Source organism: Ambystoma mexicanum, chromosome 7q (genome assembly GCF_040938575.1).
Source record: "Ambystoma mexicanum isolate Mex_15411 chromosome 7q, UKY_AmexF1_1, whole genome shotgun sequence".
NCBI classification, from domain to species: Eukaryota; Metazoa; Chordata; class Amphibia; order Caudata; family Ambystomatidae; genus Ambystoma; species Ambystoma mexicanum.
The window spans coordinates 678604132-678620278 of NC_090941.1; positions in this window are offsets into that span (position 1 = coordinate 678604132).

Sequence of the window (16147 nt, forward strand, 5' to 3'; positions counted from 1 at the left end):
TGCAACCTAGAAGTGAATGTTGCCACATTGATCTTTTTAAACACTTTGTGAATGCAATTCTGAGCATACGATGTATTATATTCTTAATAACTGAATTCCTTTTTTTCTAACATATTTGTAAAGTTGAATTGTCAACTAAATCAAATAAAAAAAAAAATATATATATATTTTTAGACATCCACAAAAGTTGTTTCACTGAATTTGCATGGTTTTCAAAGCATACATTTTACCAAACCATTCATACAACTAAAGTGTTACCACTGAATTGAAAAGAGTTTTATAACTGAAGGTGTTCACAATGTTATTCCATTAATTGTAACTTGTCAAACAGTCCTCTTTTTACAAAAATAACTTAACCAAAATGTCCCTTTATCAAGTTTCTTTAACTGACCTTTAATGGTTTTGAAATGACAAACCGTTATTATTTTCACACCATCAGAAACAGTAAATCATAAATAGGTTTGCCCTTTAGCAAAGTTTTTTTTCTTGAATTTGAAAAGTTTTTATAACAGAAGGCTTACCTGCATAATTTTGTAAGCTTTGTATGATGAATGGAATCGGAACCATAAAATGCCTTTTACAAAGCTTTTTCATTAAACGTATATATATATAACATGTGAGACCCATTGTTAACAAGGACTTTTCTTACCCCATGGCCAAACATTTTTCAGAAATGCATAATGCTGACCCGGCTTATCTTACGTTCTTCGGCATACATAAGGTTATTCCTGGTCCCAGAGGCGGAGACAATGAGAAAATACTTTGTCAAGAAGAGACTAAATATATTTTAGACTTTGAGAGTAAGACGCCTCTGGGCCATAACATTGATGAGGAGCTTTACACCTTCCTGGGGACATAAGCATTACATTGAATAGGATATGAGACCCCAAGTAGCCCACATATATGTGTATAACCTTATATAGTAACTTTATATGTTTGATTTGTTGGTGTATTTCTATTTTTTCCTTCTTTACTTATCACTTTTAATCTTGTATTTTCCTTGGGGTGACTTGAAATTTGATCTAAATTCTGAACTGGTCGTGGAAAGTTATAAGCGTGGCTTTTCTTTTTATGACTCATTGATTGCAGTATAGTATTAGAATGAGGGAACGTCGACATATCTGTCAGACTATTTATTGTCTTTTGATTATGAACATAGGCTCTATTAGGGATTGTGACATTCCTTATTTAGAGTTTGCATTAGGTATCTTAGAACACCTTCTTTTCTTTAACCTACCGTGCAACATCACTATGTTGAAGACATGGTTAATACACAATTGATAACATATATAGAAATTTACCATAGTAAAGGTACTATTAGAGATAGATAACCAGTATGTGATATTGCTAGATATTTTTGTGTTTAGCATTATATTATACAAGAGATAAACTTTTTTAACATATTGAAGTATTTTAGAAAATGTCAAAAAATATGCACTGTGCATTTTATAATATGACATTATTTCTCTTTTCACTGTGAAAGTATTTTTATCATAGGAACGCATTCTTTTGCATACAAGCACTATGCACTTTACACTCTTGTAACAATTACTATGTAACGCGAAACCGTTATCATGTACATACATCCAAATTATGTGGGTGTCAAGTATTTATAAGAACTACCTCGCTTCAGAAATAGTCTTTACAAGATTATATAAGAACATGTTATCATTGTCCAGGTACTTTTACAGAGAAGAGAAGATAGTACACTTTTCGCTGCCTTTTTTCACATACTTGCAAATTCGATAACATTACATTTTGAAAATGTTGATATGGATGTCTAAGAATTATCATTTTCTTTCCCAATCAACTGTGTTACTATACACATCTGCGTATCCCAAAACATAATACTGCAACGCCATGATTTGTATGCATACCACTAGGGTTTTAAAGTCATGCTTTATTTGAAAAACATAGCTTTGCATTGTCAGCTACACGAACCAACAGCCCAAACCAAGATGGCTAACTACTGTTAGCTTTGGCTTAGAAGTCACCTTCTTTTTGTCTTTCACTGAGGTGGGTGTGTTTTTTATAAAAATTAACTCCCTGCAGGTGATGAGTGACTGTGAACAAGCCACTAGGGAGTGGTGAAACGTGTCAGGCTGCCGTCAGGCTTGAATACTCTCACTGGGAGAATTTTCCTTTTTTTAAACGCTGCAAAATGAAATAAAGGTTGTTTTACACATTACAACCGAAGTCGCAGTGTTTGCTACTGGCTTTCCGTGTATTTTTATATTAATGGAACACTTGTTGTGGAGTGCAGCTCGTTTGGACAGTTTTTTGTGGAGTTTTCTGTGGATGCCGTTCACATTTCAAAGATTTTCACGCTGACCACGTTGCAGCGCGGAGCAGCACCGGCGCTTCATTATTGGATTTTATGCGCTTGGAAACAATTTCGGATGTGGGTTTTTTTTGTTTCCTAAGCAGCTGGGATCTTGCTTAAAGGATCACGTATTACATTCCATTTTCAGTAGCAGTTGGGAGGGGAACGCCGGAGGCAGCACGATCTGACAGTGTCGGAGGACGCAGGAAGAAAAGGCTGCTTTGGTAAGTACTCGAAACAACTTGCTTATTTACTGAAACACGATGGCTGGTGAATGTGGAAATTGCAAGGTCCCCCACAAAACGAAGCGTGTCGTAGTACAGTGAATTGAAAGTACTATTTAGCGACCACCACCCATTTGGATGTGAATAGTGTTCCATCAGCAAAATAAATAAATTAATTTTACATTTTTTCACGGATACCATTGGCATAAAAGAGTGGATTTTAAACTCTACCTATTATGGCTTCCCAGGCCAGCAGAGAGGCAGCAAGGAAAGAACAGGCAACTTCACTGTTCAATGAAACTTTACCAACAGTCAAACAAAAGGATTTACCTAAAATAAATAAAACAAAGGACAATAATGAAATAACTTTGCTGAAAGACCTAGAAAAGTTGCAGAAAAAAGAGATCTCCAAATGGTGGGAAGAGCACTCTTTACAAAATTATCTAGATGTGGGGAGAATACCACGTGGGTTACGTATCCTCACCATACCATCATTTGAGGAACAAGATCCGGTAATGTTGCAGGAATGGGGCGATGCAACCAATCATTGTTCCAAAACATTTTTACAGTTGTTGGTCAAATATGCAGGCAACGATCGAGAGAGAATCTTGCAACAGATTGCAGATTTGGAAGGAAAATTGAAAACAGTTAAAGAAACAGAAGAAGGAAAAAAGCTTCATACAAGCATTGAGACAGGACTACAGTCCTATGAGGAAGAAATAAAATTAAGGAAGCAACGGAAATTCCTAAGGGATAAAGCTGATTATGAGCAAGGTCGAGTCTATACCTTTGCACATAGATTTGATCAAATTCGACAGAAGGCAAAGGAAGTACTAGTGGCCCCTTTGGCTGAAAATACTAATCCTCAAGAATCCGCAGCCTCTACTTCGGAGTCAGACGTGACTGAAGGCGAAGAAGATGAGCCAATCATACGCCGGAATTTTTTAGAGGAAATGAGACTGTTGCGCCAAGATGGACGAACAAAAAACAAAAAAGCCAGAGGGGGGGCCGCAAACACCAAGGGACAAGGACAAGGTGGAAGAAAAAAACGAGGAGGGGGCAGAGGGGCAACAAATTCAGACAACTCCCCGCCATCAAGATCGGTGCGCTCTGGAAAATGACTAGTCAAGTCAGAGATGCCACTAAAAAACAACAGATTATCAACCTATCTGATCATGTTCTTACCACAGAAGAGGAACACATTTTGAAACTGGGGCTGAATTTCTGTCCACTTGCCGGTTTTAATTATGTGGAAACAAGGATAGATTTGGACAGATTTATTTGCAAACTACGACTCAAGAAGTTTTTTGCCACTTCTATGTATAAGAAGAAACCAAAAGACATTTTGGAGGGAAAGACAGAAAAAACAATTGCGGAAATGGATACCCTGATAATTCTAGATCATCTAGAACAGGAGAGTCATGCGGAAAACAGCGAGTTTGATACTAATTTACAAAGACTGGGGATTTGCACAGACTGGCCATCTACTACTAAGCTCCGATGCAAATCCAAATTTAATCCGTTAAATGCTCAGAATAGCCACATCAAAGCTTTTGCAAATGTAGTCATAGATGAATTAAAAGAAGAGAGAAGAAAAACTCATAGACAACCCAAAAGCAACCTGTCGAAAAAACAAAAGAAAGTATTAACTGAGATTGCTAAGCTAGATAAATATATCATAAAACCAGCTGATACGTGTTGTAATATAGTTATCATGAATAAACAAGACTACATCACTGAAGCTTATAAACAATTGAATGATGTGAAATGCTATGAACGACTAAAAATTAATCCCATTAAGCAATTGGAAAATGATGTATGGACTTTCATAACCAGATGGCAAAAGGCAGATATTCTTGAGGAAGAAATGGCGAAATTCTTATTTTCCAAGAACTCTATAACTCCGACCATCTACTTCCTCCCTAAGATTCATAAGAACCCTCTCAAACCACCTTGCAGACCCATTGTGACATTGTGTGGATCACTCTTGGAGAATATGTCACAATTTATAGACGAGGTTCTTTGTACTTTTGTTACCACACTACCGTCATATATTAGGGACACAACGGATTTCTTGTTGAAAATCGACGAACTTCCCTGGGAACCGACCTATTTGTTGGCAACCATGGATGTCGTGTCCCTTTATACGTCTATAAAACATCAAGATGGGATATCTGCTTGCCAATACTTCCTCAACACAAGATCATTAAATCATCTACAGCACTCTAAAATGATTTTAGAAATGATCGACATATGCTTGAAGAATAATGTTTTCATTTTCAACAATGAGATTTTCCGCCAAACACAAGGGACTGCGATGGGCACGACCTTCGCACCATCATATGCGAACTTAATGATGGGATACTGGGAAAAAACTACAGTATGGGCTGAAATCAACGAAAAATATAGCGAAAAAATTGTGTTGTGGCTTCGCTACATCGACGATTTGTTTGTAATTTGGGACGGCTCCGCGGAGCTGTGGTGTGAATTTGTGAAAGTACTTAACATCAACAATGTAAATCTCAAATTTACGGAACAACACAACCGCACATCTATTATATTTCTGAACGTGGAAGTGAAAATTGAGGAGCAAAAAATTGAGTCCTGCTTTACAGAAAAATCACAGGTGCAAACGTCCCACTACACTCGCACAGTGCCCATCCCAAGACTCTTCTCTGGAGTATTCCGTATGGAAAATGTATCCATATCAGACGGAATGGTTGCAAAATTCAGGACTTTGATCTAGCCAGCAGGGTAACGGCTCATAACTTCCTACAGCAAAAGTACCCAAAAAAAATTATTGAAAGGGCATATCTAAAGGTCAGAGAAATGAACAGACATACAATGTTAACAACATCAAAGAAGGACATAGCAAAAGAAGAGGAACAAAACACCACCAGACTAATTTTAACATTTGGAAGCCATGCCAGTATCATCAAGCGGATAGTTAATAAGTACTGGAATGTACTAAAAGCTGATAAAGATATAGGCGGGATGCTACATAACTATCCTGATATCACCTATCGCAAAAGTGCCTCCATCAAAGACCGATTGGTGAAAAGCTATATGGCTGTTGAAAGAAGTGATACAAATACCAATTGGCTCTCCTCAACAGGAGCTGGCTTCTTTAAGTGTACTAGATGCAAGATTTGCAAATATGCAAAGAATTGCAAATGTTATGAACATCCTATATTGAAACATCCGGTTTTCATTAACAACAGAATCACATGTGAATCGGAACTGGTGGTGTACGCTTTGATGTGCCCATGTCTAAAATGGTACGTGGGAAGCACAAAATGCAAGTTGAAAGTACGTATCTTGCAACATGTGAGAGCCATTGTTAACAAGGACTGTTCTTACCCCATGGCCAAACATTTTTCTGAAATGCATAATGCTGACCCGGCTTATCTTATGTTCTTCGGCATACATAAGGTTATTCCTGGTCTCAGAGGCGGAGACAATGACAAAATACTCCGTCAAGAAGAGACTAAATATATTTTAGACTTTGAGAGTAAGACGCCTCTGGGCCATAACATTGATGAGGAGCTTTACACCTTCCTGGGGACATAAGCATTACATTGAATAGGATATGAGACCCCAGGTAGCCCACATATATGTGTATAACCTTATATAGTAACTTTATATGTTTGATTTGTTGGTGTGTTTCTATTTTTTCCTTTTTTACTTATCACTTTTAATCTTGTATTTTCCTTGGGGTGACTTGAAATTTGATCTAAATTCTGAACTGGTCGTGGAAAGTTATAAGCGTTGCTTTTCTTTTTATGACTCATTGATTGCAGTACAGTATTAGAATGAGGGAACTTCGACATATCTGTCAGACTATTGTCTTTTGATTATGAACATAGGCTTCATTAGGGACTGTGACATTCCTTATTTAGAGTTTGCATTAGGTATCTTAGAACACCTTCTTTTCTTTAACCTACCGTGCAACATCACTATGTTGAAGACATGGTTAATACACAATTGATAACATATATAGAAATTTACCATAGTAAAGGTACTATTAGAGATAGATAACCAGAATGTGATATTGCTAGATATTTTTGTGTTTAGCGTTATATTATACAAGAGATAAACTTTTTTAACATATTGAAGTATTTTAGAAAATGTCAAAAAATATGCACTGTGCATTTTATAATATGACATTATTTCTCTTTTCACTGTGAAAGTATTTTTATCATAGGAACGGATTTTTTTGCACACAAGCACTATGCACTTTACACTCTTGTAACAATTACTATGTAACGCGAAACCGTTTTCATGTACATACATCCAAATTATGTGGGTGTCAAGTATTTATAAGAACTACCTCGCTTCAGGAATCGTCTTTACAAGATTATATAAGAACATGTTATCATTGTCCAGGTACTTTTACAGAGAAGAGAAGATTGTACACTTTTCGCTGCCTTTTTTCACATACTTGCAAATTCGATAACATTACGTTTTGAAAATGTTGATATGGATGTCTAAGAATTATCATTTTCTTTCCCAATCAACTGTGTTACTATACATATCTGCGTATCCCAAAACATAATACTGCAACGCCATGATTTGTATGCATACCACTAGGGTTTTAAAGTCATGCTTTATTTGAAAAACATAGCTTTGCATTGTCAGCTACACGAACCAACAGCCCAAACCAAGATGGCTAACTACTGTTAGCTTTGGCTTAGAAGTCACCTTCTTTTTGTCTTTCACTGAGGTGGGTGTGTTTTTTTATGAAAATTAACTCCCTGCAGGTGATGAGTGACTGTGAACAAGCCACTAGGGAGTGGTGAAACGCGTCAGGCTGCCGTCAGGCTTGAATACTCTCACTGGGAGAATTTTCCTTTTTTTAAACGCTGCAAAATGAAATAAAGGTTGTTTTACACATTACAACCGAAGTCGCAGTGTTTGCTACTGGCTTTCCGTGTATTTTTATATTAATGGAACACTTGTTGTGGAGTGCAGCTCGTTTGGACAGTTTTTTGTGGAGTTTTCTGTGGATGCCGTTCACATTTCAAAGATTTTCACGCTGACCACGTTGCAGCGCGGAGCAGCACCGGCGCTTCATTATTGGATTTTATGCGCTTGGAAACAATTCGGATGTGGGTTTTTTTGTTTCCTAAGCAGCTGGGATCTTGCTTAAAGGATCACGTATTACATTCCATTTTCAGTAGCAGTTGGGAGGGGAACGCCGGAGGCAGCACGATCTGACAGTGTCGGAGGACGCAGGAAGAAAAGGCTGCTTTGGTAAGTACTCGAAACAACTTGCTTATTTACTGAAACACGATGGCTGGTGAATGTGGAAATTGCAAGGTCCCCCACAAAACGAAGCGTGTCGCAGTACAGTGACTTGAAAGTACTATTTAGCGACCACCACCCATTTGGATGTGAATAGTGTTCCATCAGCAAAATAAATAAATTCATTTTACATTTTTTCACGGATACCATTGGCATAAAAGAGTGGATTTTAAACTCTACCTATTATGGCTTCCCAGGCCAGCAGAGAGGCAGCAAGGAAAGAACAGGCAACTTCACTGTTCAATGAAACTTTACCAACAGTCAAACAAAAGGATTTACCTAAAATAAATAAAACAAAGGACAATAATGAAATAACTTTGCTGAAAGACCTAGAAAAGTTGCAGAAAAAAGAGATCTCCAAATGGTGGGAAGAGCACTCTTTACAAAATTATCTAGATGTGGGGAGAATACCACGTGGGTTACGTATCCTCACCATACCATCATTTGAGGAACAAGATCCGGTAATGTTGCAGGAATGGGGCGATGCAACCAATCATTGTTCCAAAACATTTTTACAGTTGTTGGTCAAATATGCAGGCAACGATCGAGAGAGAATCTTGCAACAGATTGCAGATTTGGAAGGAAAATTGAAAACAGTTAAAGAAACAGAAGAAGGAAAAAAGCTTCATACAAGCATTGAGACAGGACTACAGTCCTATGAGGAAGAAATAAAATTAAGGAAGCAACGGAAATTCCTAAGGGATAAAGCTGATTATGAGCAAGGTCGAGTCTATACCTTTGCACATAGATTTGATCAAATTCGACAGAAGGCAAAGGAAGTACTAGTGGCCCCTTTGGCTGAAAATACTAATCCTCAAGAATCCGCAGCCTCTACTTCGGAGTCAGACGTGACTGAAGGCGAAGAAGATGAGCCAATCATACGCCGGAATTTTTTAGAGGAAATGAGACTGTTGCGCCAAGATGGACGAACAAAAAACAAAAAAAGCCAGAGGGGGGGCCGCAAACACCAAGGGACAAGGACAAGGTGGAAGAAAAAAACGAGGAGGGGGCAGAGGGGCAACAAATTCAGACAACTCCCCGCCATCAAGATCGGTGCGCTCTGGAAAATGACTAGTCAAGTCAGAGATGCCACTAAAAAACAACAGATTATCAACCTATCTGATCATGTTCTTACCACAGAAGAGGAACACATTTTGAAACTGGGGCTGAATTTCTGTCCACTTGCCGGTTTTAATTATGTGGAAACAAGGATAGATTTGGACAGATTTATTTGCAAACTACGACTCAAGAAGTTTTTTGCCACTTCTATGTATAAGAAGAAACCAAAAGACATTTTGGAGGGAAAGACAGAAAAAACAATTGCGGAAATGGATACCCTGATAATTCTAGATGATCTAGAACAGGAGAGTCATGCGGAAAACAGCGAGTTTGATACTAATTTACAAAGACTGGGGATTTGCACAGACTGGCCATCTACTACTAAGCTCTGATGCAAATCCAAATTTAATCCGTTAAATGCTCAGAATAGCCACATCAAAGCTTTTGCAAATGTAGTCATAGATGAATTAAAAGAAGAGAGAAGAAAAACTCATAGACAACCCAAAAGCAACCTGTCGAAAAAACAAAAGAAAGTATTAACTGAGATTGCTAAGCTAGATAAATATATCATAAAACCAGCTGATACGTGTTGTAATATAGTTATCATGAATAAACAAGACTACATCACTGAAGCTTATAAACAATTGAATGATGTGAAATGCTATGAACGACTAAAAATTAATCCCATTAAGCAATTGGAAAATGATGTATGGACTTTCATAACCAGATGGCAAAAGGCAGATATTCTTGAGGAAGAAATGGCGAAATTCTTATTTTCCAAGAACTCTATAACTCCGACCATCTACTTCCTCCCTAAGATTCATAAGAACCCTCTCAAACCACCTGGTAGACCCATTGTGACATTGTGTGGATCACTCTTGGAGAATATGTCACAATTTATAGACGAGGTTCTTTGTACTTTTGTTACCACACTACCGTCATATATTAGGGACACAACGGATTTCTTGTTGAAAATCGACGAACTTCCCTGGGAACCGACCTATTTGTTGGCAACCATGGATGTCGTGTCCCTTTATACGTCTATAAAACATCAAGATGGGATTTCTGCTTGCCAATACTTCCTCAACACAAGATCATTAAATCATCTACAGCACTCTAAAATGATTTTAGAAATGATCGACATATGCTTGAAGAATAATGTTTTCATTTTCAACAATGAGATTTTCCGCCAAACACAAGGGACTGCGATGGGCACGACCTTCGCACCATCATATGCGAACTTAATGATGGGATACTGGGAAAAAACTACAGTATGGGCTGAAATCAACGAAAAATATAGCGAAAAAATTGTGTTGTGGCTTCGCTACATCGACGATTTGTTTGTAATTTGGGACGGCTCCGCGGAGCTGTGGTGTGAATTTGTGAAAGTACTTAACATCAACAATGTAAATCTCAAATTTACGGAACAACACAACCGCACATCTATTATATTTCTGAACGTGGAAGTGAAAATTGAGGAGCAAAAAATTGAGTCCTGCTTTACAGAAAAATCACAGGTGCAAACGTCCCACTACACTCGCACAGTGCCCATCCCAAGACTCTTCTCTGGAGTATTCCGTATGGAAAATGTATCCGTATCAGACGGAATTGTAGCAAAATTCAGGACTTTGATCTAGCCAGCAGGGTAACGGCTCATAACTTCCTACAGCAAAAGTACCCAAAAAAAATTATTGAAAGGGCATATCTAAAGGTCCGAGAAATGAACAGACATACAATGTTAACAACATCAAAGAAGGACATAGCAAAAGAAGAGGAACAAAACACCACCAGACTAATTTTAACATTTGGAAGCCATGCCAGTATCATCAAGCGGATAGTTAATAAGTACTGGAATGTACTAAAAGCTGATAAAGATATAGGCGGGATGCTACATAACTATCCTGATATCACCTATCGCAAAAGTGCCTCCATCAAAGACCGGTTGGTGAAAAGCTATATGGCTGTTGAAAGAAGTGATACAAATACCAATTGGCTCTCCTCAACAGGAGCTGGCTTCTTTAAGTGTACTAGATGCAAGATTTGCAAATATGCAAAGAATTGCAAATGTTATGAACATCCTATATTGAAACATCCGGTTTTCATTAACAACAGAATCACATGTGAATCGGAACTGGTGGTGTACGCTTTGATGTGCCCATGTCTAAAATGGTACGTGGGAAGCAGAAAATGCAAGTTGAAAGTACGTATCTTGCAACATGTGAGAGCCATTGTTAACAAGGACTGTTCTTACCCCATGGCCAAACATTTTTCTGAAATGCATAATGCTGACCCGGCTTATCTTATGTTCTTCGGCATACATAAGGTTATTCCTGGTCTCAGAGGCGGAGACAATGACAAAATACTCCGTCAAGAAGAGACTAAATATATTTTAGACTTTGAGAGTAAGACGCCTCTGGGCCATAACATTGATGAGGAGCTTTACACCTTCCTGGGGACATAAGCATTACATTGAATAGGATATGAGACCCCAGGTAGCCCACATATATGTGTATAACCTTATATAGTAACTTTATATGTTTGATTTGTTGGTGTGTTTCTATTTTTTCCTTTTTTACTTATCACTTTTAATCTTGTATTTTCCTTGGGGTGACTTGAAATTTGATCTAAATTCTGAACTGGTCATGGAAAGTTATAAGCGTTGCTTTTCTTTTTATGACTCATTGATTGCAGTACAGTATTAGAATGAGGGAACTTCGACATATCTGTCAGACTATTGTCTTTTGATTATGAACATAGGCTTCATTAGGGATTGTGACATTCCTTATTTAGAGTTTGCATTAGGTATCTTAGAACACCTTCTTTTCTTTAACCTACCGTGCAACATCACTATGTTGAAGACATGGTTAATACACAATTGATAACATATATAGAAATTTACCATAGTAAAGGTACTATTAGAGATAGATAACCAGAATGTGATATTGCTAGATATTTTTGTGTTTAGCGTTATATTATACAAGAGATAAACTTTTTTAACATATTGAAGTATTTTAGAAAATGTCAAAAAATATGCACTGTGCATTTTATAATATGACATTATTTCTCTTTTCACTGTGAAAGTATTTTTATCATAGGAACGCATTTTTTTGCACACAAGCACTATGCACTTTACACTCTTGTAACAATTACTATGTAACGCGAAACCGTTTTCATGTACATACATCCAAATTATGTGGGTGTCAAGTATTTATAAGAACTACCTCGCTTCAGGAATCGTCTTTACAAGATTATATAAGAACATGTTATCATTGTCCAGGTACTTTTACAGAGAAGAGAAGATTGTACACTTTTCGCTGCCTTTTTTCACATACTTGCAAATTCGATAACATTACGTTTTGAAAATGTTGATATGGATGTCTAAGAATTATCATTTTCTTTCCCAATCAACTGTGTTACTATACATATCTGCGTATCCCAAAACATAATACTGCAACGCCATGATTTGTATGCATACCACTAGGGTTTTAAAGTCATGCTTTATTTGAAAAACATAGCTTTGCATTGTCAGCTACACGAACCAACAGCCCAAACCAAGATGGCTAACTACTGTTAGCTTTGGCTTAGAAGTCACCTTCTTTTTGTCTTTCACTGAGGTGGGTGTGTTTTTTTATGAAAATTAACTCCCTGCAGGTGATGAGTGACTGTGAACAAGCCACTAGGGAGTGGTGAAACGCGTCAGGCTGCCGTCAGGCTTGAATACTCTCACTGGGAGAATTTTCCTTTTTTTAAACGCTGCAAAATGAAATAAAGGTTGTTTTACACATTACAACCGAAGTCGCAGTGTTTGCTACTGGCTTTCCGTGTATTTTTATATTAATGGAACACTTGTTGTGGAGTGCATCTCGTTTGGACAGTTTTTTGTGGAGTTTTCTGTGGATGCCGTTCACATTTCAAAGATTTTCACGCTGACCACGTTGCAGCGCGGAGCAGCACCGGCGCTTCATTATTGGATTTTATGCTCTTGGAAACAATTCGGATGTGGGTTTTTTTTGTTTCCTAAGCAGCTGGGATCTTGCTTAAAGGATCACGTATTACATTCCATTTTCAGTAGCAGTTGGGAGGGGAACGCCGGAGGCAGCACGATCTGACAGTGTCGGAGGACGCAGGAAGAAAAGGCTGCTTTGGTAAGTACTCGAAACAACTTGCTTATTTACTGAAACACGATGGCTGGTGAATGTGGAAATTGCAAGGTCCCCCACAAAACGAAGCGTGTCGCAGTACAGTGACTTGAAAGTACTATTTAGCGACCACCACCCATTTGGATGTGAATAGTGTTCCATCAGCAAAATAAATAAATTAATTTTACATTTTTTCACGGATACCATTGGCATAAAAGAGTGGATTTTAAACTCTACCTATTATGGCTTCCCAGGCCAGCAGAGAGGCAGCAAGGAAAGAACAGGCAACTTCACTGTTCAATGAAACTTTACCAACAGTCAAACAAAAGGATTTACCTAAAATAAATAAAACAAAGGACAATAATGAAATAACTTTGCTGAAAGACCTAGAAAAGTTGCAGAAAAAAGAGATCTCCAAATGGTGGGAAGAGCACTCTTTACAAAATTATCTAGATGTGGGGAGAATACCACGTGGGTTACGTATCCTCACCATACCATCATTTGAGGAACAAGATCCGGTAATGTTGCAGGAATGGGGCGATGCAACCAATCATTGTTCCAAAACATTTTTACAGTTGTTGGTCAAATATGCAGGCAACGATCGAGAGAGAATCTTGCAACAGATTGCAGATTTGGAAGGAAAATTGAAAACAGTTAAAGAAACAGAAGAAGGAAAAAAGCTTCATACAAGCATTGAGACAGGACTACAGTCCTATGAGGAAGAAATAAAATTAAGGAAGCAACGGAAATTCCTAAGGGATAAAGCTGATTATGAGCAAGGTCGAGTCTATACCTTTGCACATAGATTTGATCAAATTCGACAGAAGGCAAAGGAAGTACTAGTGGCCCCTTTGGCTGAAAATACTAATCCTCAAGAATCCGCAGCCTCTACTTCGGAGTCAGACGTGACTGAAGGCGAAGAAGATGAGCCAATCATACGCCGGAATTTTTTAGAGGAAATGAGACTGTTGCGCCAAGATGGACGAACAAAAAACAAAAAAAGCCAGAGGGGGGGCCGCAAACACCAAGGGACAAGGACAAGGTGGAAGAAAAAAACGAGGAGGGGGCAGAGGGGCAACAAATTCAGACAACTCCCCGCCATCAAGATCGGTGCGCTCTGGAAAATGACTAGTCAAGTCAGAGATGCCACTAAAAAACAACAGATTATCAACCTATCTGATCATGTTCTTACCACAGAAGAGGAACACATTTTGAAACTGGGGCTGAATTTCTGTCCACTTGCCGGTTTTAATTATGTGGAAACAAGGATAGATTTGGACAGATTTATTTGCAAACTACGACTCAAGAAGTTTTTTGCCACTTCTATGTATAAGAAGAAACCAAAAGACATTTTGGAGGGAAAGACAGAAAAAACAATTGCGGAAATGGATACCCTGATAATTCTAGATGATCTAGAACAGGAGAGTCATGCGGAAAACAGCGAGTTTGATACTAATTTACAAAGACTGGGGATTTGCACAGACTGGCCATCTACTACTAAGCTCCGATGCAAATCCAAATTTAATCCGTTAAATGCTCAGAATAGCCACATCAAAGCTTTTGCAAATGTAGTCATAGATGAATTAAAAGAAGAGAGAAGAAAAACTCATAGACAACCCAAAAGCAACCTGTCGAAAAAACAAAAGAAAGTATTAACTGAGATTGCTAAGCTAGATAAATATATCATAAAACCAGCTGATACGTGTTGTAATATAGTTATCATGAATAAACAAGACTACATCACTGAAGCTTATAAACAATTGAATGATGTGAAATGCTATGAACGACTAAAAATTAATCCCATTAAGCAATTGGAAAATGATGTATGGACTTTCATAACCAGATGGCAAAAGGCAGATATTCTTGAGGAAGAAATGGCGAAATTCTTATTTTCCAAGAACTCTATAACTCCGACCATCTACTTCCTCCCTAAGATTCATAAGAACCCTCTCAAACCACCTGGCAGACCCATTGTGACATTGTGTGGATCACTCTTGGAGAATATGTCACAATTTATAGACGAGGTTCTTTGTACTTTTGTTACCACACTACCGTCATATATTAGGGACACAACGGATTTCTTGTTGAAAATCGTCGAACTTCCCTGGGAACCGACCTATTTGTTGGCAACCATGGATGTCGTGTCCCTTTATACGTCTATAAAACATCAAGATGGGATTTCTGCTTGCCAATACTTCCTCAACACAAGATCATTAAATCATCTACAGCACTCTAAAATGATTTTAGAAATGATCGACATATGCTTGAAGAATAATGTTTTCATTTTCAACAATGAGATTTTCCGCCAAACACAAGGGACTGCGATGGGCACGACCTTCGCACCATCATATGCGAACTTAATGATGGGATACTGGGAAAAAACTACAGTATGGGCTGAAATCAACGAAAAATATAGCGAAAAAATTGTGTTGTGGCTTCGCTACATCGACGATTTGTTTGTAATTTGGGACGGCTCCGCGGAGCTGTGGTGTGAATTTGTGAAAGTACTTAACATCAACAATGTAAATCTCAAATTTACGGAACAACACAACCGCACATCTATTATATTTCTTAACGTGGAAGTGAAAATTGAGGAGCAAAAAATTGAGTCCTGCTTTACAGAAAAATCACAGGTGCAAACGTCCCACTACACTCGCACAGTGCCCATCCCAAGACTCTTCTCTGGAGTATTCCGTATGGAAAATGTATCCGTATCAGACGGAATTGTAGCAAAATTCAGGACTTTGATCTAGCCAGCAGGGTAACGGCTCATAACTTCCTACAGCAAAAGTACCCAAAAAAAATTATTGAAAGGGCATATCTAAAGGTCCGAGAAATGAACAGACATACAATGTTAACAACATCAAAAAAGGACATAGCAAAAGAAGAGGAACAAAACACCACCAGACTAATTTTAACATTTGGAAGCCATGCCAGTATCATCAAGCGGATAGTTAATAAGTACTGGAATGTACTAAAAGCTGATAAAGATATAGGCGGGATGCTACATAACTATCCTGATATCACCTATCGCAAAAGTGCCTCCATCAAAGACCGGTTGGTGAAAAGCTATATGGCTGTTGAAAGAAGTGATACAA